Raw genomic sequence first — 23334 nt, 5'->3', positions numbered from 1 at the left:
GAAGAGGCCCTGAGGTCAAAAGAAGGCCTGAAGAGGGAAGAGGGCCTGAGGTCAGAAGAAGGTCTAAAGAGGGAAGAAGAGGGCCTGAGTAGGTCCGAAGAGGGCCTGAGTAGGTCCGAAGAGGGAAGAAGAGTGTTTGAGGTCAAAAGAAGGTTTGAAGAGGGAAGAAGAGGGCCTGAGTAGGCCCGAAGAGGTAAGAAGAGGGCCAGAGGTCAGAAGAAGGCGTGAAGAGGGAAGAAGAGGGCCTGAGGTCAGAAGAAGGCGCGAAGAGGGAAGAAGAGGGCCTGAGGTCAGAAGAAGGCCTGAAGAGGGAAGTAGAGGGCCTGAGGTCAGAAGAAGGCCTGAAGAGGGAAGAAGAGGGCCTGAGTAGGCCCGAAGAGGGAAGAAGAGGGCCTGAGGTCAGAAGAAGGCCCGAAGAGGGAAGAAGAGGGCCTGCGGTCAGAAGAAGGCCCGAAGAGGGAAGAAGAGGGCCTGAGTAGGCCTAAAGAGGGAAGAAGAGGGTTTCAGGTCAAGAGAAGGCTTGTAGAGGTAAGAAGAGGGCCTGAGTAGGCCCGAAGACGTAAGAAGAGGGCCTGAGGTCAAAAGAAGGCGTGAAGAGGGAAGAAGAGGGCATGAGGTCAGCAGAAGGCGCGAAGAGGGAAGAAGAGGGCCTGAGGTCAGAAGAAGGCCTGAAGAGGGAAGGAGAAGGGCCTGAGGTCAGAAGAAGGCCCGAAGAGGGAAGAAGAGAGCCTGACTAGGCCTGAAGAGGGAAGAAGAGGGCCTGAGGTCAGAAGAAGACCTGAAGAGGGAAGAAGAGGGCCTAAGGTCAGTAGAAGGCCTGAAAAGGGAAGAAGAGGGCCTGAGGTCAGAAGAAGGCCTGAGGAGGGTAGAAGAGGGCCTGAGTAGGCCTGAAGAGGGAAGAAGAGGGCCTGAGGTCAGAAGAAGGCCCGAAGAGGGAAGAAGAGGGCCTGAGTAGGCCTGAAGAGGGAGGAAGAGGGTTTGAGGTCAAAAGAAGGCTTGAAGAGGGAAGAAGAGGGCCTGAGTAGGACCGAAGAGGTAAGAAGAGGACCTGAGGTCAGAAGAAGGCGCGAAGAGAGAAGAAGAGGGCCTGAGGTCAGAAGAAGGCCTGAAGAGGGAAGAAGAGGGCCTGAGGTCAGAAGAAGGCCCGAAGAGGGAAGAAGAGGGCCTGAGGTCAGAAGAAGGCCCGAAGAGGGAAGAAGAGGGCCTGAGTAGGCCTGAAGAGGGAAGAAGAGGGCCTGAGGTCAGAAGAAGGCCCGAAGAGGGAAGAAGAGGGCCTGAGTAGGCCTGAAGAGGGAGGTAGAGGGTTTGAGGTCAAAAGAAGGCCCGAAGAGGGAGGAAGAGGGCCTGAGTAGGCCTGAAGAGGGAGGAAGAGGGTTTGAGGTCAAAAGAAGGCCCGAAGAGGGAGGAAGAGGGCCTGAGTAGGCCTAAAGAGGGAAGAAGAGGGTTTCAGGTCAAGAGAAGGCTTGTAGAGGTAAGAAGAGGGCCTGAGTAGGCCCGAAGACGTAAGAAGAGGGCCTGAGGTCAAAAGAAGGCGTGAAGAGGGAAGAAGAGGGCATGAGGTCAGCAGAAGGCGCGAAGAGGGAAGAAGAGGGCCTGAGGTCAGAAGAAGGCCTGAAGAGGGAAGGAGAAGGGCCTGAGGTCAGAAGAAGGCCCGAAGAGGGAAGAAGAGAGCCTGACTAGGCCTGAAGAGGGAAGAAGAGAGCCTGAGGTCAGAAGAAGACCTGAAGAGGGAAGAAGAGGGCCTAAGGTCAGTAGAAGGCCTGAAAAGGGAAGAAGAGGGCCTGAGGTCAGAAGAAGGCCTGAGGAGGGTAGAAGAGGGCCTGAGTAGGCCTGAAGAGGGAAGAAGAGGGCCTGAGGTCAGAAGAAGGCCCGAAGAGGGAAGAAGAGGGCCTGAGTAGGCCTCAAGAGGGAGGAAGAGGGTTTGAGGTCAAAAGAAGGCTTGAAGAGGGAAGAAGAGGGCCTGAGTAGGACCGAAGAGGTAAGAAGAGGACCTGAGGTCAGAAGAAGGCGCGAAGAGAGAAGAAGAGGGCCTGAGGTCAGAAGAAGGCCTGAAGAGGGAAGAAGAGGGCCTGAGGTCAGAAGAAGGCCCGAAGAGGGAAGAAGAGGGCCTGAGGTCAGAAGAAGGCCCGAAGAGGGAAGAAGAGGGCCTGAGTAGGCCTGAAGAGGGAAGAAGAGGGCCTGAGGTCAGAAGAAGGCCCGAAGAGGGAAGAAGAGGGCCTGAGTAGGCCTGAAGAGGGAGGTAGAGGGTTTGAGGTCAAAAGAAGGCCCGAAGAGGGAGAAAGAGGGCCTGAGTAGGCCTGAAGAGGGAGGAAGAGGGTTTGAGGTCAAAAGAAGGCCCGAAGAGGGAGGAAGAGGGCCTGAGTAGGCCTGAAGAGAGAAGAAGAGGGCCTGAGGTCAAAAGAAGGCCTGAAGAGGGAATAGAGGGCCTGAGGTCAGAAGAAGGCCCGAAGAGGGAAGAAGAGGTACTCAGTAGGCCCGAAGAGGGAAGAAGAGGGCTGAGGTCAGAAGAAGGCCCGAAGAGGGAAGAAGAGGGCCTGAGTAGGCCTGAAGAGGGAAGAAGAGGGCCTGAGTAGGCCTGAAGAGGGAAGAAGAAGGCCTATGGTCAGAAGAAGGCCTGAAGAGGGAGGAGCGGGTGAAAAGAGGCAGGAGGCCTGAGGTCAGAAGAAGGCCTGAAGAGGGAGGAGGGCCTGAGGTCAGAAGAAGGCCTGAAAATGGAAGAGGCCTAGAGGTCAGAAGAAGGTCCGAAGAGGGAAGAATAGGGCCTGAGTAGGCCCGAAGAGGGAAGAAGAGGGCCTGTGGTCAGAAGGCCCAAAGAGGGAAGAAGAGGGCATGAGTAGGCCTAAAAAGGGAAGAAGAGGCCCTGAGATCAGAAAAAGGCCCGAAGAGGTAGAAAGAGGGCCTGAGTAGGCCCGAAGAGGGAAGAAGAGGCCCTGAGGTCAAAAGAAGGCCTGAAGAGGGAAGAAGAGGGCCTGAGGTCAGAAGAAGGTCTGAAGAGGGAAGAAGAGGGCCTGAGTAGGTCCGAAGAAGGCCTGAGTGGGTCCAAAGAGGGAAGAAGAGGATTTGAAGTCAAAAGAAGGTTTGAAGAGGGAAGAAGAGGGCCTGAGTAAGCCCGAAGAGGTAGGAAGAGGGCCTGAGGTAAGAAGAAGGCGCGAAGAGGGAAGAAAAGGGCCTGAGTAGGCCTGAAGAGGGTAGAAGAGGGTTTGAGGTCAAAAGAAGGCTTGAAAAGGGAAGAAGAGGGCATGAATAGGCCCGAAGAGGTAAGAAGAGGGCCTGAGGTCAGAAGAAGGCGCGAAGAGGGAAGAAGAGGGCCTGAAGAGGGAAGAAGAGGGCCTGAGGTCAGAAGAAGGCCCGAAGAGGGAAGAAGAGGGCCTGAGTACGCCTGAAGAGGGAAAAAGAGGGCCTGAGGTCAGAAGAAGGCCCGAAGAGGGAAGAAGAGGGCCTGAGTAGGCCTGAAGAGGGTAGAAGAGGGCCTGAGTAGGCCTGAAGAGGGAAGAAGAGGGCCTGAGTAGGCCTGAAGAGGGCCTGAGGTCAGAAGAAGGCCCGAAGAGGGAAGTAGAGGGCCTGAGGTCAGAAGAAGACCGAAGTAGGAAGAAGAGGGCCTGGGGTCAGAAGAAGGCCCGAAGAGGGAAGAAGAGGTTCTCAGTAGGCCCGAAGAGGGAAGAAGAGGGCCTGAGGTCAGAAGAAGGCCCGAAGAGGGAAGAAGAGGGCCTGAGATCAGAAAAAGACCCGAAGAGGTAGAAAGAGGGCCTGAGTAGGCCCGAAGAGGGAAGAAGAGGCCCTCAGGTCAAAAGAAGGAGGGAAGAGGGCCTGAGGTCAGAAGAAGGTCTGAAGATGGAAGAAGAGGGCCTGAGTAGGTCCGAAGAGGGCTTGAGTAGGCCTGAAGAGGGAAGAAGAGGGCCTGAGTAGGCCTGAAGAGGGAAGAAGAGGGCCTATGGTCAGAATAAGGCCTGAAGAGGGAGGAGCAGGCGAAAAAAGGCTGGAGGCCTGAGGTCAGAAGAAGGCCTGAAGAGGGAGGAGGGCCTTAGGTCAGAAGAAGGCCTGAAGAGGGAAGAAGAGGGCCTGAGGTCAGAAGAAAGCCCGAAGAGGGAAGAAGAGGGCCTGAGTAGGCCTGAAGAGGGAAGAAGAGGGCCTGAGTAGGCCTGAAGAGGGAAGAAGAAGGCCTATGGTCAGAAGAAGGCCTGAAGAGGGAGGAGCGGGTGAAAAGAGGCAGGAGGCCTGAGGTCAGAAGAAGGCCTGAAGAGGGAGGAGGGCCTGAGGTCAGAAGAAGGCCTGAAAATGGAAGAGGCCTAGAGGTCAGAAGAAGGTCCGAAGAGGGAAGAATAGGGCCTGAGTAGGCCCGAAGAGGGAAGAAGAGGGCCTGTGGTCAGAAGGCCCAAAGAGGGAAGAAGAGGGCATGAGTAGGCCTAAAAAGGGAAGAAGAGGCCCTGAGATCAGAAAAAGGCCCGAAGAGGTAGAAAGAGGGCCTGAGTAGGCCCGAAGAGGGAAGAAGAGGCCCTGAGGTCAAAAGAAGGCCTGAAGAGGGAAGAAGAGGGCCTGAGGTCAGAAGAAGGTCTGAAGAGGGAAGAAGAGGGCCTGAGTAGGTCCGAAGAAGGCCTGAGTGGGTCCAAAGAGGGAAGAAGAGGATTTGAAGTCAAAAGAAGGTTTGAAGAGGGAAGAAGAGGGCCTGAGTAAGCCCGAAGAGGTAGGAAGAGGGCCTGAGGTAAGAAGAAGGCGCGAAGAGGGAAGAAAAGGGCCTGAGTAGGCCTGAAGAGGGTAGAAGAGGGTTTGAGGTCAAAAGAAGGCTTGAAAAGGGAAGAAGAGGGCATGAATAGGCCCGAAGAGGTAAGAAGAGGGCCTGAGGTCAGAAGAAGGCGCGAAGAGGGAAGAAGAGGGCCTGAAGAGGGAAGAAGAGGGCCTGAGGTCAGAAGAAGGCCCGAAGAGGGAAGAAGAGGGCCTGAGTAGGCCTGAAGAGGGTAGAAGAGGGCCTGAGTAGGCCTGAAGAGGGAAGAAGAGGGCCTGAGTAGGCCTGAAGAGGGCCTGAGGTCAGAAGAAGGCCCGAAGAGGGAAGTAGAGGGCCTGAGGTCAGAAGAAGACCGAAGTAGGAAGAAGAGGGCCTGGGGTCAGAAGAAGGCCCGAAGAGGGAAGAAGAGGTTCTCAGTAGGCCCGAAGAGGGAAGAAGAGGGCCTGAGGTCAGAAGAAGGCCCGAAGAGGGAAGAAGAGGGCCTGAGATCAGAAAAAGACCCGAAGAGGTAGAAAGAGGGCCTGAGTAGGCCCGAAGAGGGAAGAAGAGGCCCTCAGGTCAAAAGAAGGAGGGAAGAGGGCCTGAGGTCAGAAGAAGGTCTGAAGATGGAAGAAGAGGGCCTGAGTAGGTCCGAAGAGGGCTTGAGTAGGCCTGAAGAGGGAAGAAGAGGGCCTGAGTAGGCCTGAAGAGGGAAGAAGAGGGCCTATGGTCAGAATAAGGCCTGAAGAGGGAGGAGCAGGCGAAAAAAGGCTGGAGGCCTGAGGTCAGAAGAAGGCCTGAAGAGGGAGGAGGGCCTTAGGTCAGAAGAAGGCCTGAAGAGGGAAGAAGAGGGCCTGAGGTCAGAAGAAAGCCCGAAGAGGGAAGAAGAGGGCCTGAGTAGGCCCGAAGAGGGAAGAAGAGGGCCTGAGTAGGCCCGAAGTGGGAAGAAGAGGGACTGAGGTCAGAAAAAGGCCCGAAGAGGGAAGAAGAGGGCCTGAGGTAAGAAGAAGGCCCGAAGAGGGAAGAAGAGGGCCTGAGTAGGCCCGAAGTGGGAAGAAGAGGGCCTGAGGTCAGAAAAAGGCCTGAAGAGGGAAGAAGAGGGCCTGAGGTCAGAAGAAGGCTTGAAGAGGGAAGAAGAGGGCATGAGTAGGCCTAAAAAGGGAAGAAGCGGCCCTGAGATCAGAAAAAGGCCCGAAGAGGTAGAAAGAGGGCCTGAGTAGGCCCGAAGAGGGAAGAAGAGGCCCTGAGGTCAAAAGAAGGCCTGAAGAGGGAAGAAGAGGGCCTGAGGTCAGAAGAAGGCCCGAAGAGGGAAGAAGAGGGCCTAGGTTGGCCGGAAGTGGGAAGAAGAGGGTCTGAGGTCAGAAAAAAGCCCGAATAGGGCCTGAGGTCAGAAGAAGGCCCGAAGAGGGAAGAACAGGACCTGAGTAGGCCCGAAGTGGGAAGAAGAGGGCCTGAGGTCAGAAGAAGGCCTGAAGAGGGAGGAGCGGGCGAAAAGAGGCAGGAGGCCTGAGGTCTGAAGAAGGCCTGAAGAGGGAGGTGGGCCTTAGGTCAGAAGAAGGCCAGAAAATGGAAGAGGCCCAGAGGTCAGAAGAAGGTCCGAAGAGGGAAGAATAGGGCCTGAGTAGGCCCGAAGAGGGAAGAATAGGGACTGAGAAGGCCCGAAGAGGGAAGAATAGGGCCTGAGTAGACCCGAAGAGGGAAGAATAGGGCCTGAGTAGACCCGAAGAGGAAAGAGCAGGGCCTAAATAGGCCCGAAGAGGGAAGAGGAGGGCCTGAGTAGGCCCAAAGAGGGAAGAAGAGGGCCTGAGTAGACCCGAAGAGGGAAGAGGAGGGCCTGATTAGGCCCGAAGAGGGAAGAGGAGGGCCTGAGGTCAGAAAAAAGCCCGAAGAGGGAAGAAGAGGGCCTGAGTAGGCCTGAAGAGGGAAGAAGAGGGCCTGAGTAGGCCTGAAGAGGAAAGAGGAGGGCCTGAGGTCAGAAGAAGGCCCGAAGAGGGAAGTAGAGGGCCTGAGGTCAGAAGAAGACCGAAGTAAGAAAAAGAGGGCCTGGGGTCAGAAGAAGGCCCGAAGAGGGAAGAAGACGGCCTGAGGTCAGAAGAAGGCCCGAAGAGGGAAGAAGAGGGCCTGAGGTCAGAAAAAAGCCCGAAGAGGGAAGAAGAGGGCCTGAGGTCAGAAGAAGATCCGAAGAGGGAAGAAGAGGGCCTGAGTAGGCCCGAAGTGGGAAGAAGAGGGCCTGAGGTCAGAAAAAAGCCCGAAGAGGGAAGAAGAGGGCCTTAGGTCAGAAGACGGCCTGAAAAGGGAAGAGGCTCAGAGGTCAGAAGAAGTCCGAAGAGGAAAGAAGAGGGCCTGAGTAGGCCCGAAGAGGGAAGAAGAGGGCCTGAGTAGACCCGAAGAGGGAAGAGGAGGGCCTGAGTAGACCCGAAGAGGGAAGAGGAGGGCCTGAGTAGACCCGAAGAGGGAAGAGGAGGGCCTGATTAGGCCCGAAGAGGGAAGAGGAGGGCCTGAGTAGGCCCGAAGAGGGCCTGAGGTCAGAAGAAGGCCCGAAGAGGGAAGAAGAGGGCCTGAGATCAGAAAAAGGCCCGAAGAGGTAGAAAGAGGGCCTGAGTAGGCCCGAAGAGGGAAGAAGAGGCCCTGAGGTCAAAAGAAGGCCTGAAGAGGGAAGAGGGCCTGAGGTCAGAAGAAGGTCTAAAGAGGGAAGAAGAGGGCCTGAGTAGGTCCGAAGAGGGCCTGAGTAGGTCCGAAGAGGGAAGAAGAGTGTTTGAGGTCAAAAGAAGGTTTGAAGAGGGAAGAAGAGGGCCTGAGTAGGCCCGAAGAGGTAAGAAGAGGGCCAGAGGTCAGAAGAAGGCGTGAAGAGGGAAGAAGAGGGCCTGAGGTCAGAAGAAGGCGCGAAGAGGGAAGAAGAGGGCCTGAGGTCAGAAGAAGGCCTGAAGAGGGAAGTAGAGGGCCTGAGGTCAGAAGAAGGCCTGAAGAGGGAAGAAGAGGGCCTGAGTAGGCCCGAAGAGGGAAGAAGAGGGCCTGAGGTCAGAAGAAGGCCCGAAGAGGGAAGAAGAGGGCCTGCGGTCAGAAGAAGGCCCGAAGAGGGAAGAAGAGGGCCTGAGTAGGCCTAAAGAGGGAAGAAGAGGGTTTCAGGTCAAGAGAAGGCTTGTAGAGGTAAGAAGAGGGCCTGAGTAGGCCCGAAGACGTAAGAAGAGGGCCTGAGGTCAAAAGAAGGCGTGAAGAGGGAAGAAGAGGGCATGAGGTCAGCAGAAGGCGCGAAGAGGGAAGAAGAGGGCCTGAGGTCAGAAGAAGGCCTGAAGAGGGAAGGAGAAGGGCCTGAGGTCAGAAGAAGGCCCGAAGAGGGAAGAAGAGAGCCTGACTAGGCCTGAAGAGGGAAGAAGAGGGCCTGAGGTCAGAAGAAGACCTGAAGAGGGAAGAAGAGGGCCTAAGGTCAGTAGAAGGCCTGAAAAGGGAAGAAGAGGGCCTGAGGTCAGAAGAAGGCCTGAGGAGGGTAGAAGAGGGCCTGAGTAGGCCTGAAGAGGGAAGAAGAGGGCCTGAGGTCAGAAGAAGGCCCGAAGAGGGAAGAAGAGGGCCTGAGTAGGCCTGAAGAGGGAGGAAGAGGGTTTGAGGTCAAAAGAAGGCTTGAAGAGGGAAGAAGAGGGCCTGAGTAGGACCGAAGAGGTAAGAAGAGGACCTGAGGTCAGAAGAAGGCGCGAAGAGAGAAGAAGAGGGCCTGAGGTCAGAAGAAGGCCTGAAGAGGGAAGAAGAGGGCCTGAGGTCAGAAGAAGGCCCGAAGAGGGAAGAAGAGGGCCTGAGGTCAGAAGAAGGCCCGAAGAGGGAAGAAGAGGGCCTGAGTAGGCCTGAAGAGGGAAGAAGAGGGCCTGAGGTCAGAAGAAGGCCCGAAGAGGGAAGAAGAGGGCCTGAGTAGGCCTGAAGAGGGAGGTAGAGGGTTTGAGGTCAAAAGAAGGCCCGAAGAGGGAGGAAGAGGGCCTGAGTAGGCCTGAAGAGGGAGGAAGAGGGTTTGAGGTCAAAAGAAGGCCCGAAGAGGGAGGAAGAGGGCCTGAGTAGGCCTAAAGAGGGAAGAAGAGGGTTTCAGGTCAAGAGAAGGCTTGTAGAGGTAAGAAGAGGGCCTGAGTAGGCCCGAAGACGTAAGAAGAGGGCCTGAGGTCAAAAGAAGGCGTGAAGAGGGAAGAAGAGGGCATGAGGTCAGCAGAAGGCGCGAAGAGGGAAGAAGAGGGCCTGAGGTCAGAAGAAGGCCTGAAGAGGGAAGGAGAAGGGCCTGAGGTCAGAAGAAGGCCCGAAGAGGGAAGAAGAGAGCCTGACTAGGCCTGAAGAGGGAAGAAGAGGGCCTGAGGTCAGAAGAAGACCTGAAGAGGGAAGAAGAGGGCCTAAGGTCAGTAGAAGGCCTGAAAAGGGAAGAAGAGGGCCTGAGGTCAGAAGAAGGCCTGAGGAGGGTAGAAGAGGGCCTGAGTAGGCCTGAAGAGGGAAGAAGAGGGCCTGAGGTCAGAAGAAGGCCCGAAGAGGGAAGAAGAGGGCCTGAGTAGGCCTCAAGAGGGAGGAAGAGGGTTTGAGGTCAAAAGAAGGCTTGAAGAGGGAAGAAGAGGGCCTGAGTAGGACCGAAGAGGTAAGAAGAGGACCTGAGGTCAGAAGAAGGCGCGAAGAGAGAAGAAGAGGGCCTGAGGTCAGAAGAAGGCCTGAAGAGGGAAGAAGAGGGCCTGAGGTCAGAAGAAGGCCCGAAGAGGGAAGAAGAGGGCCTGAGGTCAGAAGAAGGCCCGAAGAGGGAAGAAGAGGGCCTGAGTAGGCCTGAAGAGGGAAGAAGAGGGCCTGAGGTCAGAAGAAGGCCCGAAGAGGGAAGAAGAGGGCCTGAGTAGGCCTGAAGAGGGAGGTAGAGGGTTTGAGGTCAAAAGAAGGCCCGAAGAGGGAGAAAGAGGGCCTGAGTAGGCCTGAAGAGGGAGGAAGAGGGTTTGAGGTCAAAAGAAGGCCCGAAGAGGGAGGAAGAGGGCCTGAGTAGGCCTGAAGAGAGAAGAAGAGGGCCTGAGGTCAAAAGAAGGCCTGAAGAGGGAATAGAGGGCCTGAGGTCAGAAGAAGGCCCGAAGAGGGAAGAAGAGGTACTCAGTAGGCCCGAAGAGGGAAGAAGAGGGCTGAGGTCAGAAGAAGGCCCGAAGAGGGAAGAAGAGGGCCTGAGTAGGCCTGAAGAGGGAAGAAGAGGGCCTGAGTAGGCCTGAAGAGGGAAGAAGAAGGCCTATGGTCAGAAGAAGGCCTGAAGAGGGAGGAGCGGGTGAAAAGAGGCAGGAGGCCTGAGGTCAGAAGAAGGCCTGAAGAGGGAGGAGGGCCTGAGGTCAGAAGAAGGCCTGAAAATGGAAGAGGCCTAGAGGTCAGAAGAAGGTCCGAAGAGGGAAGAATAGGGCCTGAGTAGGCCCGAAGAGGGAAGAAGAGGGCCTGTGGTCAGAAGGCCCAAAGAGGGAAGAAGAGGGCATGAGTAGGCCTAAAAAGGGAAGAAGAGGCCCTGAGATCAGAAAAAGGCCCGAAGAGGTAGAAAGAGGGCCTGAGTAGGCCCGAAGAGGGAAGAAGAGGCCCTGAGGTCAAAAGAAGGCCTGAAGAGGGAAGAAGAGGGCCTGAGGTCAGAAGAAGGTCTGAAGAGGGAAGAAGAGGGCCTGAGTAGGTCCGAAGAAGGCCTGAGTGGGTCCAAAGAGGGAAGAAGAGGATTTGAAGTCAAAAGAAGGTTTGAAGAGGGAAGAAGAGGGCCTGAGTAAGCCCGAAGAGGTAGGAAGAGGGCCTGAGGTAAGAAGAAGGCGCGAAGAGGGAAGAAAAGGGCCTGAGTAGGCCTGAAGAGGGTAGAAGAGGGTTTGAGGTCAAAAGAAGGCTTGAAAAGGGAAGAAGAGGGCATGAATAGGCCCGAAGAGGTAAGAAGAGGGCCTGAGGTCAGAAGAAGGCGCGAAGAGGGAAGAAGAGGGCCTGAAGAGGGAAGAAGAGGGCCTGAGGTCAGAAGAAGGCCCGAAGAGGGAAGAAGAGGGCCTGAGTACGCCTGAAGAGGGAAAAAGAGGGCCTGAGGTCAGAAGAAGGCCCGAAGAGGGAAGAAGAGGGCCTGAGTAGGCCTGAAGAGGGTAGAAGAGGGCCTGAGTAGGCCTGAAGAGGGAAGAAGAGGGCCTGAGTAGGCCTGAAGAGGGCCTGAGGTCAGAAGAAGGCCCGAAGAGGGAAGTAGAGGGCCTGAGGTCAGAAGAAGACCGAAGTAGGAAGAAGAGGGCCTGGGGTCAGAAGAAGGCCCGAAGAGGGAAGAAGAGGGTTCTCAGTAGGCCCGAAGAGGGAAGAAGAGGGCCTGAGGTCAGAAGAAGGCCCGAAGAGGGAAGAAGAGGGCCTGAGATCAGAAAAAGACCCGAAGAGGTAGAAAGAGGGCCTGAGTAGGCCCGAAGAGGGAAGAAGAGGCCCTCAGGTCAAAAGAAGGAGGGAAGAGGGCCTGAGGTCAGAAGAAGGTCTGAAGATGGAAGAAGAGGGCCTGAGTAGGTCCGAAGAGGGCTTGAGTAGGCCTGAAGAGGGAAGAAGAGGGCCTGAGTAGGCCTGAAGAGGGAAGAAGAGGGCCTATGGTCAGAATAAGGCCTGAAGAGGGAGGAGCAGGCGAAAAAAGGCTGGAGGCCTGAGGTCAGAAGAAGGCCTGAAGAGGGAGGAGGGCCTTAGGTCAGAAGAAGGCCTGAAGAGGGAAGAAGAGGGCCTGAGGTCAGAAGAAAGCCCGAAGAGGGAAGAAGAGGGCCTGAGTAGGCCCGAAGAGGGAAGAAGAGGGCCTGAGTAGGCCCGAAGTGGGAAGAAGAGGGACTGAGGTCAGAAAAAGGCCCCGAAGAGGGAAGAAGAGGGCCTGAGGTAAGAAGAAGGCCCGAAGAGGGAAGAAGAGGGCCTGAGTAGGCCCGAAGTGGGAAGAAGAGGGCCTGAGGTCAGAAAAAGGCCTGAAGAGGGAAGAAGAGGGCCTGAGGTCAGAAGAAGGCTTGAAGAGGGAAGAAGAGGGCATGAGTAGGCCTAAAAAGGGAAGAAGCGGCCCTGAGATCAGAAAAAGGCCCGAAGAGGTAGAAAGAGGGCCTGAGTAGGCCCGAAGAGGGAAGAAGAGGGCCTGAGGTCAGAAGAAGGCGCGAAGAGGGAAGAAGAGGGCCTGAGGTCAGAAGAAGGCCTGAAGAGGGAAGAAGAGGGCCTAGGTAGGCCGGAAGTGGGAAGAAGAGGGTCTGAGGTCAGAAAAAAGCCCGAAGAGGGCCTGAGGTCAGAAGAAGGCCCGAAGAGGGAAGAACAGGACCTGAGTAGGCCGAAGTGGGAAGAAGAGGGCCTGAGGTCAGAAGAAGGCCTGAAGAGGGAGGAGCGGGCGAAAAGAGGCAGGAGGCCTGAGGTCTGAAGAAGGCCTGAAGAGGGAGGTGGGCCTTAGGTCAGAAGAAGGCCAGAAAATGGAAGAGGCCCAGAGGTCAGAAGAAGGTCCGAAGAGGGAAGAATAGGGCCTGAGTAGGCCCGAAGAGGGAAGAATAGGGACTGAGAAGGCCCGAAGAGGGAAGAATAGGGCCTGAGTAGACCCGAAGAGGGAAGAATAGGGCCTGAGTAGACCCGAAGAGGAAAGAGCAGGGCCTAAATAGGCCCGAAGAGGGAAGAGGAGGGCCTGAGTAGGCCCAAAGAGGGAAGAAGAGGGCCTGAGGTCAGAAGAGGGCCCGAAGAGGTAGAAAGAGGGCCTGAGTAGGCCCGAAGAGGGAAGAAGAGGCCCTGAGGTCAAAAGAAGGTCTGAAGAGGGAAGAAGAGGGCCTGAGTAGGCCCGAAGAGGGAAGAAGAGGCCTGAGGTCAAAGAAGGCCTGAAGAGGGAAGAAGAGGGCCTGAGGTCAGAAGAAGGTCTGAAGAGGGAAGAAGAGGGCCTGAGTAGGTCCGAAGAAGGCCTGAGTAGGTCCGAAGAGGGAAGAAGAGGGTTTGAGGTCAAAAGAAGGTTTGAAGAGGGAAGAAGAGGGCCTGAGTAGGCCCGAAGAGGTAGGAAGAGGGCCTGAGGTAAGAAGAAGGCGCGAAGAGGGAAGAAAAGGGCCTGAGTAGGCCTGAAGAGGGTAGAAGAGGGTTTGAGGTCAAAAGAAGGCTTGAAAAGGGAAGAAGAGGGCATGAGTAGGCCCGAAGAGGTAAGAAGAGGGCCTGAGGTCAGAAGAAGGCGCGAAGAGGAAGAAGAGGGCCTGAGGTCAGAAGAAGGCCTGAAGAGGGAAGAAGAGGGCCTGAGGTCAGAAGAAGGCCCGAAGAGGGAAGAAGAGGGCCTGAGTAGGCCTGAAGAGGGTAGAAGAGGGCCTGAGTAGGCCTGAAGAGGGAAGAAGAGGGCCTGAGTAGGCCTGAAGAGGGAAGAGGAGGGCCTGAGGTCAGAAGAAGGCCCGAAGAGGGAAGCAGAGGGCCTGAGGTCAGAAGAAGACCGAAGTAAGAAGAAGAGGGCCTGGGGTCAGAAGAAGGCCCGAAGAGGGAAGAAGAGGTTCTCAGTAGGCCCGAAGAGGGAAGAAGAGGGCTGAGGTCAGAAGAAGGCCCGAAGAGGGAAGAAGAGGGCCTGAGGTCAAAAAAAGGCCTGAAGAGGGAAGAAGAGGGCTTAAGGTCAGAAGAAGGCCCGAAGAGGGAAGAAGAGGGCCTGAGATCAGAAGAAGGCCCGAAGAGGGAAGTAGAGGGCCTGAGGTCAGTAGAAGGCCCAAAGAGGGAAGAAGAGGGCCTGAGGTCAGAAGAAGGCGCGAAGAGGGAAGAAGAGGGCCTGAGGTCAGAAGAAGGCCTGAAGAGGGAAGGAGAGGGCCTGAGGTCAGAAGAAAGCCCGAAGAGGGAAGAAGAGGGCCTGACTAGGCCTGAAGAGGGAAGAAGAGGGCCTGAGGTCAGAAGAAGGCCTGAAGAGGGAAGAAGAGGGCCTGAGGTCAGAAGAAGGCCCGAAGAGGGAAGAAGAGGGCCTGAGGTCAGAAGAAGGCCCGAAGAGGGAAGAAGAGGGCCTGAGGTCAGAAGAAGGCGCGAAGAGGGAAGAAGAGGGCCTGGGGTCAGAAGAAGGCGCGAAGAGGGAAGAAGAGGGCCTGAGGTCAGTAGAAGGCCTGAAAAGGGAAGAAGAGGGCCTGAGGTCAGAAGAAGGCCCGAAGAGGGTAGAAGAGGGCCTGAGTAGGCCTGAAGAGGGAAGAAGAGGGCCTGAGGTCAGAAGAAGGCCCGAAGAGGGAAAAATAGGGCCTGAGGTCAGAAGAAGGCCCGAAGAGGGAAGAAGAGGGCCTGAGTAGGCCTGAAGAGGGAGGAAGAGGGTTTGAGGTCAAAAGAAGGCTTGAAGAGGGAAGAAGAGGGCCTGAGTAGGCCCGAAGAGGTAAGAAGAGGACCAGAGGTCAGAAGAAGGCGCGAAGAGAGAAGAAGAGGGCCTGAGGTCAGAAGAAGGCCTGAAGAGGGAAGAAGAGGACCTGAGGTCAGAAGAAGGCCCGAAGAGGGAAGAAGAGGGCCTGAGTAGGCCTGAAGAGGGAAGAAGAGGGCCTGAGGTCAGAAGAAGGCCCGAAGAGGGAAGAAGAGGGCCTGAGTAGGCCTGAAGAGGGAGGAAGAGGGTTTGAGGTCAAAAGAAGGCTTGAAGAGGGAGGAAGAGGGCCTGAGTAGGCCCGCAGAGGTAAGAAGAGGGCCTGAGGTAAGAGGAAGGCGCGAAGAGGGAAGAAGAGGGCCTGAGGTCAGAAGAAGGCCTGAAGAGGGAAGAAGAGGGCCTGAGGTCAGAAGAAGGCCCGAAGAGGGAAGAAGAGGGCCTGAGTACGCCTGAAGAGGGAAAAAGAGGGCCTGAGGTCAGAAGAAGGCCCGAAGAGGGAAGAAGAGGGCCTGAGTAGGTCTGAAGAGGGAGGAAGAGCGAGTAGGCCTGAAGAGAGAAGAAGAGGGCCTGAGGTCAAAAGAAGGCCTGAAGAGGGAAGAAGAGGGCCTGAGGTCAGAAGAAGAACGAAGTAAGAAGAAGAGGGCCTGGGGTCAGAAGAAGGCCCGAAGAGGGAAGAAGAGGTTCTCAGTAGGCCCGTAGAGGGAAGAAGAGGGCTGAGGTCAGAAGAAGGCCCGAAGAAGGAAGAAGAGGGCCTGAGTAGGCCTGAAGAGGGAAGAAGAGGGCCTCAGTAGGCCTGAAGAGGGAAGAAGAGGGCCTGAGGTCAAAAAAAGGCCTGAAGTGGGAAGAAGAGGGCCTGAGGCCAGAAGAAAGCCCGAAGAGGGAAGAAGAGGGCCTATGGTCAGAAGAAGGCCTGAAGAGGGAGGAGTAGGCGAAAAAAGGCAGGAGGCCTGAGGTCAGAAGAAGGCCTGAAGAGGGAGGAGGGCCTTAGGTCAGAAGAAGGCCTGAAAATGGAAGAGGCCCAGAGGTCAGAAGAAGGTCCGAAGAGGGGGGAAGAGGGCCTGAGTAGGTCCGAAGAGGGGAGAAGAGGGCCTGAGTAGGCCCAAAGAGGGAAGAAGAGGGCCTTAGTGGGCCCGAAAAGGGAAGAGGAGGGCCTGAGTAGACCCGAAGAGGGAAGAGGAGGGTCTGAGTAGGCCCGAAGAGGGAAGGGGAGGGCCTGAGTAGGCCCGAAGAGGGAAGAAGAGGGCCTGAGGTCAGAAGAAGGCCCGAAGAGGGAAGAAGAGGGCCTGAGATCAGAAAAAGACCCGAAGAGGTAGAAAGAGGGCCTGAGTAGGCCCGAAGAGGGAAGAAGAGGCCCTCAGGTCAAAAAAAGGAGGGAAGAGGGCCTGAGATCAGAAGAAGGTCTGAAGAGGGAAGAAGAGGGCCTGAGTAGGTCCGAAGAAGGCCTGAGTAGGTCCGAAGAGGGCCTGAGTAGGTCCGAAGAGGGAAGAAGAGGGTTTGAGATCAAAAGAAGGCTTGAAGAAGGAAGAAGAGGGCCTGAGTAGGCCTGAAGAGGTAAGAAGAGGGCCTGAGGTCAGAAGAAGGCCTGAAAAGGGAAGAAGAGGGCCTGAGGTCAGAAGAAGGCCCGAAGAGGGTAGAAGAGGGCCTGAGTAGGCCTGAAGAGGGAAGAAGAGGGCCTGAGGTCAGAAGAAGGCCCGAAGAGGGAAAAATAGGGCCTGAGGTCAGAAGAAGGCCCAAAGAGGGAAGAAGAGGGCCTGAGCAGGCCTGAAGAGGGAGGAAGAGGGTTTGAGGTCAAAAGAAGGCTTCAAGAGGGAAGAAGAGGGCCTGAGTAGGCCCGAAGAGGTAAGAAGAGGACCTGAGGTCAGAAGAAGGCGCGAAGAGAGAAGAAGAGGGCCTGAGGTCAGAAGAAGGCCTGAAGAGGGAAGAAGAGGACCTGAGGTCAGAAGAAGGCCCGAAGAGGGAAGAAGAGGGCCTGAGGTCAAAAAAAGGCCTGAAGAGGGAAGAAGAGGGCTTGAGGACAGAAGAAGGCCCGAAGAGGGAAGAAGAGGGCCTGAGATCAGAAGAAGGCCCGAAGAGGGAAGAAGAGGGCCTGAGGTCAGAAGAAGGCCCGAAGAGGGAAAAATAAGGCCTGAGGTCAGAAGAAGGCCCAAAGAGGGAAGAAGAGGGCCTGAGCAGGCCTGAAGAGGGAGGAAGAGGGTTTGAGGTCAAAAGAAGGCTTGAAGAGGGAAGAAGAGGGCCTGAGTAGGCCCGAAGAGGGAAGAAGAGGCCCTGAGGTCAAAGAAGGCCTGAAGAGGGAAGAAGAGGGCCTGAGGTCAGAAGAAGGTCTGAAGAGGGAAGAAGAGGGCCTGAGTAGGTCCGAAGAAGGCCTGAGTAGGTCCGAAGAGGGAAGAAGAGGGTTTGAGGTCAAAAGAAGGTTTGAAGAGGGAAGAAGAGGGCCTGAGTAGGCCCGAAGAGGTAGGAAGAGGGCCTGAGGTAAGAAGAAGGCGCGAAGAGGGAAGAAAAGGGCCTGAGTAGGCCTGAAGAGGGTAGAAGAGGGTTTGAGGTCAAAAGAAGGCTTGAAAAGGGAAGAAGAGGGCATGAGTAGGCCCGAAGAGGTAAGAAGAGGGCCTGAGGTCAGAAGAAGGCGCGAAGAGGGAAGAAGAGGGCCTGAGGTCAGAAGAAGGCCTGAAGAGGGAAGAAGAGGGCCTGAGGTCAGAAGAAGGCCCGAAGAGGGAAGAAGAGGGCCTGAGTAGGCCTGAAGAGGGTAGAAGAGGGCCTGAGTAGGCCTGAAGAGGGAAGAAGAGGGCCTGAGTAGGCCTGAAGAGGGAAGAGGAGGGCCTGAGGTCAGAAGAAGGCCCGAAGAGGGAAGCAGAGGGCCTGAGGTCAGAAGAAGACCGAAGTAAGAAGAAGAGGGCCTGGGGTCAGAAGAAGGCCCGAAGAGGGAAGAAGAGGTTCTCAGTAGGCCCGAAGAGGGAAGAAGAGGGCTGAGGTCAGAAGAAGGCCCGAAGAGGGAAGAAGAGGGCCTGAGGTCAAAAAAAGGCCTGAAGAGGGAAGAAGAGGGCTTGAGGTCAGAAGAAGGCCCGAAGAGGGAAGAAGAGGGCCTGAGATCAGAAGAAGGCCCGAAGAGGGAAGTAGAGGGCCTGAGGTCAGTAGAAGGCCCGAAGAGGGAAGAAGAGGGCCTGAGGTCAGAAGAAGGCGCGAAGAGGGAAGAAGAGGGCCTGAGGTCAGAAGAAGGCCTGAAGAGGGAAGGAGAGGGCCTGAGGTCAGAAGAAAGCCCGAAGAGGGAAGAAGAGGGCCTGACTAGGCCTGAAGAGGGAAGAAGAGGGCCTGAGGTCAGAAGAAGGCCTGAAGAGGGAAGAAGAGGGCCTGAGGTCAGAAGAAGGCCCGAAGAGGGAAGAAGAGGGCCTGAGGTCAGAAGAAGGCCCGAAGAGGGAAGAAGAGGGCCTGAGGTCAGAAGAAGGCGCGAAGAGGGAAGAAGAGGGCCTGGGGTCAGAAGAAGGCGCGAAGAGGGAAGAAGAAGGCCTGAGGTCAGTAGAAGGCCTGAAAAGGGAAGAAGAGGGCCTGAGGTCAGAAGAAGGCCCGAAGAGGGTAGAAGAGGGCCTGAGTAGGCCTGAAGAGGGAAGAAGAGGGCCTGAGGTCAGAAGAAGGCCCGAAGAGGGAAAAATAGGGCCTGAGGTCAGAAGAAGGCCCGAAGAGGGAAGAAGAGGGCCTGAGTAGGCCTGAAGAGGGAGGAAGAGGGTTTGAGGTCAAAAGAAGGCTTGAAGAGGGAAGAAGAGGGCCTGAGTAGGCCCGAAGAGGTAAGAAGAGGACCAGAGGTCAGAAGAAGGCGCGAAGAGAGAAGAAGAGGGCCTGAGGTCAGAAGAAGGCCTGAAGAGGGAAGAAGAGGACCTGAGGTCAGAAGAAGGCCCGAAGAGGGAAGAAGAGGGCCTGAGTAGGCCTGAAGAGGGAAGAAGAGGGCCTGAGGTCAGAAGAAGGCCCGAAGAGGGAAGAAGAGGGCCTGAGTAGGCCTGAAGAGGGAGGAAGAGGGTTTGAGGTCAAAAGAAGGCTTGAAGAGGGAGGAAGAGGGCCTGAGTAGGCCCGCAGAGGTAAGAAGAGGGCCTGAGGTAAGAGGAAGGCCTGAAGAGGGAAGAAGAGGGCCTGAGGTCAGAAGAAGAACTAAGTAAGAAGAAGAGGGCCTGGGGTCAGAAGAAGGCCCGAAGAGGGAAGAAGAGGTTCTCAGTAGGCCCGTAGAGGGAAGAAGAGGGCTGAGGTCAGAAGAAGGCCCGAAGAAGGAAGAAGAGGGCCTGAGTAGGCCTGAAGAGGGAAGAAGAGGGCCTCAGTAGGCCTGAAGAGGGAAGAAGAGGGCCTGAGGTCAAAAAAAGGCCTGAAGTGGGAAGAAGAGGGCCTGAGGCCAGAAGAAAGCCCGAAGAGGGAAGAAGAGGGCCTATGGTCAGAAGAAGGCCTGAAGAGGGAGGAGTAGGCGAAAAAAGGCAGGAGGCCTGAGGTCAGAAGAAGGCCTGAAGAGGGAGGAGGGCCTTAGGTCAGAAGAAGGCCTGAAAATGGAAGAGGCCCAGAGGTCAGAAGAAGGTCCGAAGAGGGGGGAAGAGGGCCTGAGTAGGTCCGAAGAGGGGAGAAGAGGGCCTGAGTAGGCCCAAAGAGGGAAGAAGAGGGCCTTAGTGGGCCCGAAAAGGGAAGAGGAGGGCCTGAGTAGACCCGAAGAGGGAAGAGGAGGGTCTGAGTAGGCCCGAAGAGGGAAGGGGAGGGCCTGAGTAGGCCCAAAGAGGGAAGAAGAGGGCCTGAGGTCAGAAGAAGGCCCGAAGAGGGAAGAAGAGGGCCTGAGATCAGAAAAAGACCCGAAGAGGTAGAAAGAGGGCCTGAGTAGGCCCGAAGAGGGAAGAAGAGGCCCTCAGGTCAAAAAAAGGAGGGAAGAGGGCCTGAGATCAGAAGAAGGTCTGAAGAGGGAAGAAGAGGGCCTGAGTAGGTCCGAAGAGGGCCTGAGTAGGTCCGAAGAGGGAAGAAGAGGCCCTCAGGTCAAAAAAAGGAGGGAAGAGGGCCTGAGATCAGAAGAAGGTCTGAAGAGGGAAGAAGAGGGCCTGAGTAGGTCCGAAGAAGGCCTGAGTAGGTCCGAAGAGGGCCTGAGTAGGTCCGAAGAGGGAAGAAGAGGGTTTGAGATCAAAAGAAGGCTTGAAGAAGGAAGAAGAGGGCCTGAGTAGGCCTGAAGAGGTAAGAAGAGGGCCTGAGGTCAGAAGAAGGCCTGAAAAGGGAAGAAGAGGGCCTGAGGTCAGAAGAAGGCCCGAAGAGGGTAGAAGAGGGCCTGAGTAGGCCTGAAGAGGGAAGAAGAGGGCCTGAGGTCAGAAGAAGGCCCGAAGAGGGAAAAATAGGGCCTGAGGTCAGAAGAAGGCCCAAAGAGGGAAGAAGAGGGCCTGAGCAGGCCTGAAGAGGGAGGAAGAGGGTTTGAGGTCAAAAGAAGGCTTCAAGAGGGAAGAAGAGGGCCTGAGTAGGCCCGAAGAGGTAAGAAGAGGACCTGAGGTCAGAAGAAGGCGCGAAGAGAGAAGAAGAGGGCCTGAGGTCAGAAGAAGGCCTGAAGAGGGAAGAAGAGGACCTGAGGTCAGAAGAAGGCCCGAAGAGGGAAGAAGAGGGCCTGAGGTCAAAAAAAGGCCTGAAGAGGGAAGAAGAGGGCTTGAGGACAGAAGAAGGCCCGAAGAGGGAAGAAGAGGGCCTGAGATCAGAAGAAGGCCCGAAGAGGGAAGAAGAGGGCCTGAGGTCAGAAGAAGGCCCGAAGAGGGAAAAATAAGGCCTGAGGTCAGAAGAAGGCCCAAAGAGGGAAGAAGAGGGCCTGAGCAGGCCTGAAGAGGGAGGAAGAGGGTTTGAGGTCAAAAGAAGGCTTGAAGAGGGAAGAAGAGGGCCTGAGTAGGCCCGAAGAGGGAAGAAGAGGCCCTGAGGTCAAAGAAGGCCTGAAGAGGGAAGAAGAGGGCCTGAGGTCAGAAGAAGGTCTGAAGAGGGAAGAAGAGGGCCTGAGTAGGTCCGAAGAAGGCCTGAGTAGGTCCGAAGAGGGAAGAAGAGGGTTTGAGGTCAAAAGAAGGTTTGAAGAGGGAAGAAGAGGGCCTGAGTAGGCCCGAAGAGGTAGGAAGAGGGCCTGAGGTAAGAAGAAGGCGCGAAGAGGGAAGAAAAGGGCCTGAGTAGGCCTGAAGAGGGTAGAAGAGGGTTTGAGGTCAAAAGAAGGCTTGAAAAGGGAAGAAGAGGGCATGAGTAGGCCCGAAGAGGTAAGAAGAGGGCCTGAGGTCAGAAGAAGGCGCGAAGAGGGAAGAAGAGGGCCTGAGGTCAGAAGAAGGCCTGAAGAGGGAAGAAGAGGGCCTGAGGTCAGAAGAAGGCCCGAAGAGGGAAGAAGAGGGCCTGAGTAGGCCTGAAGAGGGTAGAAGAGGGCCTGAGTAGGCCTGAAGAGGGAAGAAGAGGGCCTGAGTAGGCCTGAAGAGGGAAGAGGAGGGCCTGAGGTCAGAAGAAGGCCCGAAGAGGGAAGCAGAGGGCCTGAGGTCAGAAGAAGACCGAAGTAAGAAGAAGAGGGCCTGGGGTCAGAAGAAGGCCCGAAGAGGGAAGAAGAGGTTCTCAGTAGGCCCGAAGAGGGAAGAAGAGGGCTGAGGTCAGAAGAAGGCCCGAAGAGGGAAGAAGAGGGCCTGAGGTCAAAAAAAGGCCTGAAGAGGGAAGAAGAGGGCTTGAGGTCAGAAGAAGGCCCGAAGAGGGAAGAAGAGGGCCTGAGATCAGAAAAAGACCCGAAGAGGTAGAAAGAGGGCCTGAGTAGGCCCGAAGAGGGAAGAAGAGGCCCTCAGGTCAAAAGAAGGAGGGAAGAGGGCCTTAGTGGGCCCGAAAAGGGAAGAGGAGGGCCTGAGTAGACCCGAAGAGGGAAGAGGAGGGTCTGAGTAGGCCCGAAGAGGGAAGGGGAGGGCCTGAGTAGGCCCGAAGAGGGAAGAAGAGGGCCTGAGGTCAGAAGAAGGCCCGAAGAGGGAAGAAGAGGGCCTGAGATCAGAAAAAGACCCGAAGAGGTAGAAAGAGGGCCTGAGTAGGCCCGAAGAGGGAAGAAGAGGCCCTCAGGTCAAAAGAAGGAGGGAAGAGGGCCTGAGATCAGAAGAAGGTCTGAAGAGGGAAGAAGAGGGCCTGAGTAGGTCCGAAGAAGGCCTGAGTAGGTACGAAGAGGGCCTGAGTAGGTCCGAAGAGGGAAGAAGAGGGTTTGAGATCAAAAGAAGGCTTGAAGAAGGAAGAAGAGGGCCTGAGTAGGCCTGAAGAGGTAAGAAGAGGGCCTGAGGTCAGAAGAAGGCCTGAAAAGGGAAGAAGAGGGCCTGAGGTCAGAAGAAGGCCCGAAGAGGGTAGAAGAGGGCCTGAGTAGGCCTGAAGAGGGAAGAAGAGGGCCTGAGGTCAGAAGAAGGCCCGAAGAGGGTAGAAGAGGGCCTGAGTAGGCCTGAAGAGGGAAAAATAGGGCCTGAGGTCAGAAGAAGGCCCAAAGAGGGAAGAAGAGGGCCTGAGCAGGCCTGAAGAGGGAGGAAGAGGGTTTGAGGTCAAAAGAAGGCTTGAAGAGGGAAGAAGAGGGCCTGAGTAGGCCCGAAGAGGTAAGAAGAGGACCTGAGGTCAGAAGAAGGCGCGAAGAGAGAAGAAGAGGGCCTGAGGTCAGAAGAAGGCCTGAAGAGGGAAGAAGAGGACCTGAGGTCAGAAGAAGGCCCGAAGAGGGAAGAAGAGGGCCTGAGGTCAAAAAAAGGCCTGAAGAGGGAAGAAGAGGGCTTGAGGTCAGAAGAAGGCCCGAAGAGGGAAGAAGAGGGCCTGAGATCAGAAGAAGGCCCGAAGAGGGAAGAAGAGGGCCTGAGGTCAGTAGAAGGCCCGAAGAGGGAAGAAGAGGGCCTGAGGTCAGAAGAAGGCGCGAAGAGGGAAGAAGAGGGCCTGAGGTCAGAAGAAGGCCTGAAGAGGGAAGGAGAGGGCCTGAGGTCAGAAGAAGGCCCGAAGAGGGAAGAAGAACAGGGCCTGACTAGGCCTGAAGAGGGAAGAAGAGGGCCTGAGGTCAGAAGAAGGCCTGAAGAGGGAAGAAGAGGGCCTGAGGTCAGAAGAAGGCCCGAAGAGGGAAGAAGAGGGCCTGAGGTCAGAAGAAGGCCCGAAGAGGGAAGAAGAGGGCCTGAGGTCAGAAGAAGGCGCGAAGAGGGAAGAAGAGGGCCTGAGGTCAGAAGAAGGTGCGAAGAGGGAAGAAGAGGGCCTGAGGTCAGTAGAAGGCCTGAAAAGGGAAGAAGAGGGCCTGAGGTCAGAAGAAGGCCCGAAGAGGGTAGAAGAGGGCCTGAGTAGGCCTGAAGAGGGAAGAAGAGGGCCTGAGGTCAGAAGAAGGCCCGAAGAGGGAAAAATACGGCCTGAGGTCAGAAGAAGGCCCGAAGAAAGAATAAGAGGGCCTGAGTAGGCCTGAAGAGGGAGGAAGAGGGTTTGAGGTCAAAAGAAGGCTTGAAGAGGGAAGAAGAGGGCCTGAGTAGGCCCGAAGAGGTAAGAAGAGGACCTGAGGTCAGAAGAAGGCGCGAAGAGAGAAGAAGAGGGCCTGAGGTCAGAAGAAGGCCTGAAGAGGGAAGAAGAGGACCTGAGGTCAGAAGAAGGCCCGAAGAGGAAAGAAGAGGGCCTGAGTAGGCCTGAAGAGGGAAGAAGAGGGCCTGAGGTCAGAAGAAGGCCCGAAGAGGGAAGAAGAGGGCCTGAGTAGGCCCGCAGAGGTAAGAAGAGGGCCTGAGGTAAGAGGAAGGCGCGAAGAGGGAAGAAGAGGGCCTGAGGTCAGAAGAAGGCCTGAAGAGGGAAGGAGAGGGCCTGAGGTCAGAAGAAAGCCCGAAGAGGGAAGAAGAGGGCCTGAGTACGCCTGAAGAGGGAAAAAGAGGGCCTGAGGTCAGAAGAAGGCCCGAAGAGGGAAGAAGAGGGCCTGAGTAGGTCTGAAGAGGGAGGAAGAGCGAGTAGGCCTGAAGAGAGAAGAAGAGGGCCTGAGGTCAAAAGAAGGCCTGAAGAGGGAAGAAGAGGGCCTGAGGTCAGAAGAAGAACGAAGTAAGAAGAAGAGGGCCTGGGGTCAGAAGAAGGCCCGAAGAGGGAAGAAGAGGTTCTCAGTAGGCCCGTAGAGGGAAGAAGAGGGCTGAGGTCAGAAGAAGGCCCGAAGAAGGAAGAAGAGGGCCTGAGTAGGCCTGAAGAGGGAAGAAGAGGGCCTCAGTAGGCCTGAAGAGGGAAGATGAGGGCCTGAGGTCAAAAAAAGGCCTGAAGTGGGAAGAAGAGGGCCTGAGGCCAGAAGAAAGCCCGAAGAGGGAAGAAGAGGGCCTATGGTCAGAAGAAGGCCTGAAGAGGGAGGAGTAGGCGAAAAAAGGCAGGAGGCCTGAGGTCAGAAGAAGGCCTGAAGAGGGAGGAGGGCCTTAGGTCAGAAGAAGGCCTGAAAATGGAA

The sequence above is a fragment of the Eleutherodactylus coqui genome, chromosome 13, assembly GCF_035609145.1.
Source record: "Eleutherodactylus coqui strain aEleCoq1 chromosome 13, aEleCoq1.hap1, whole genome shotgun sequence".
Classification (NCBI taxonomy): domain Eukaryota; kingdom Metazoa; phylum Chordata; class Amphibia; order Anura; family Eleutherodactylidae; genus Eleutherodactylus; species Eleutherodactylus coqui.
This window is presented reverse-complemented; position numbering follows the sequence as displayed.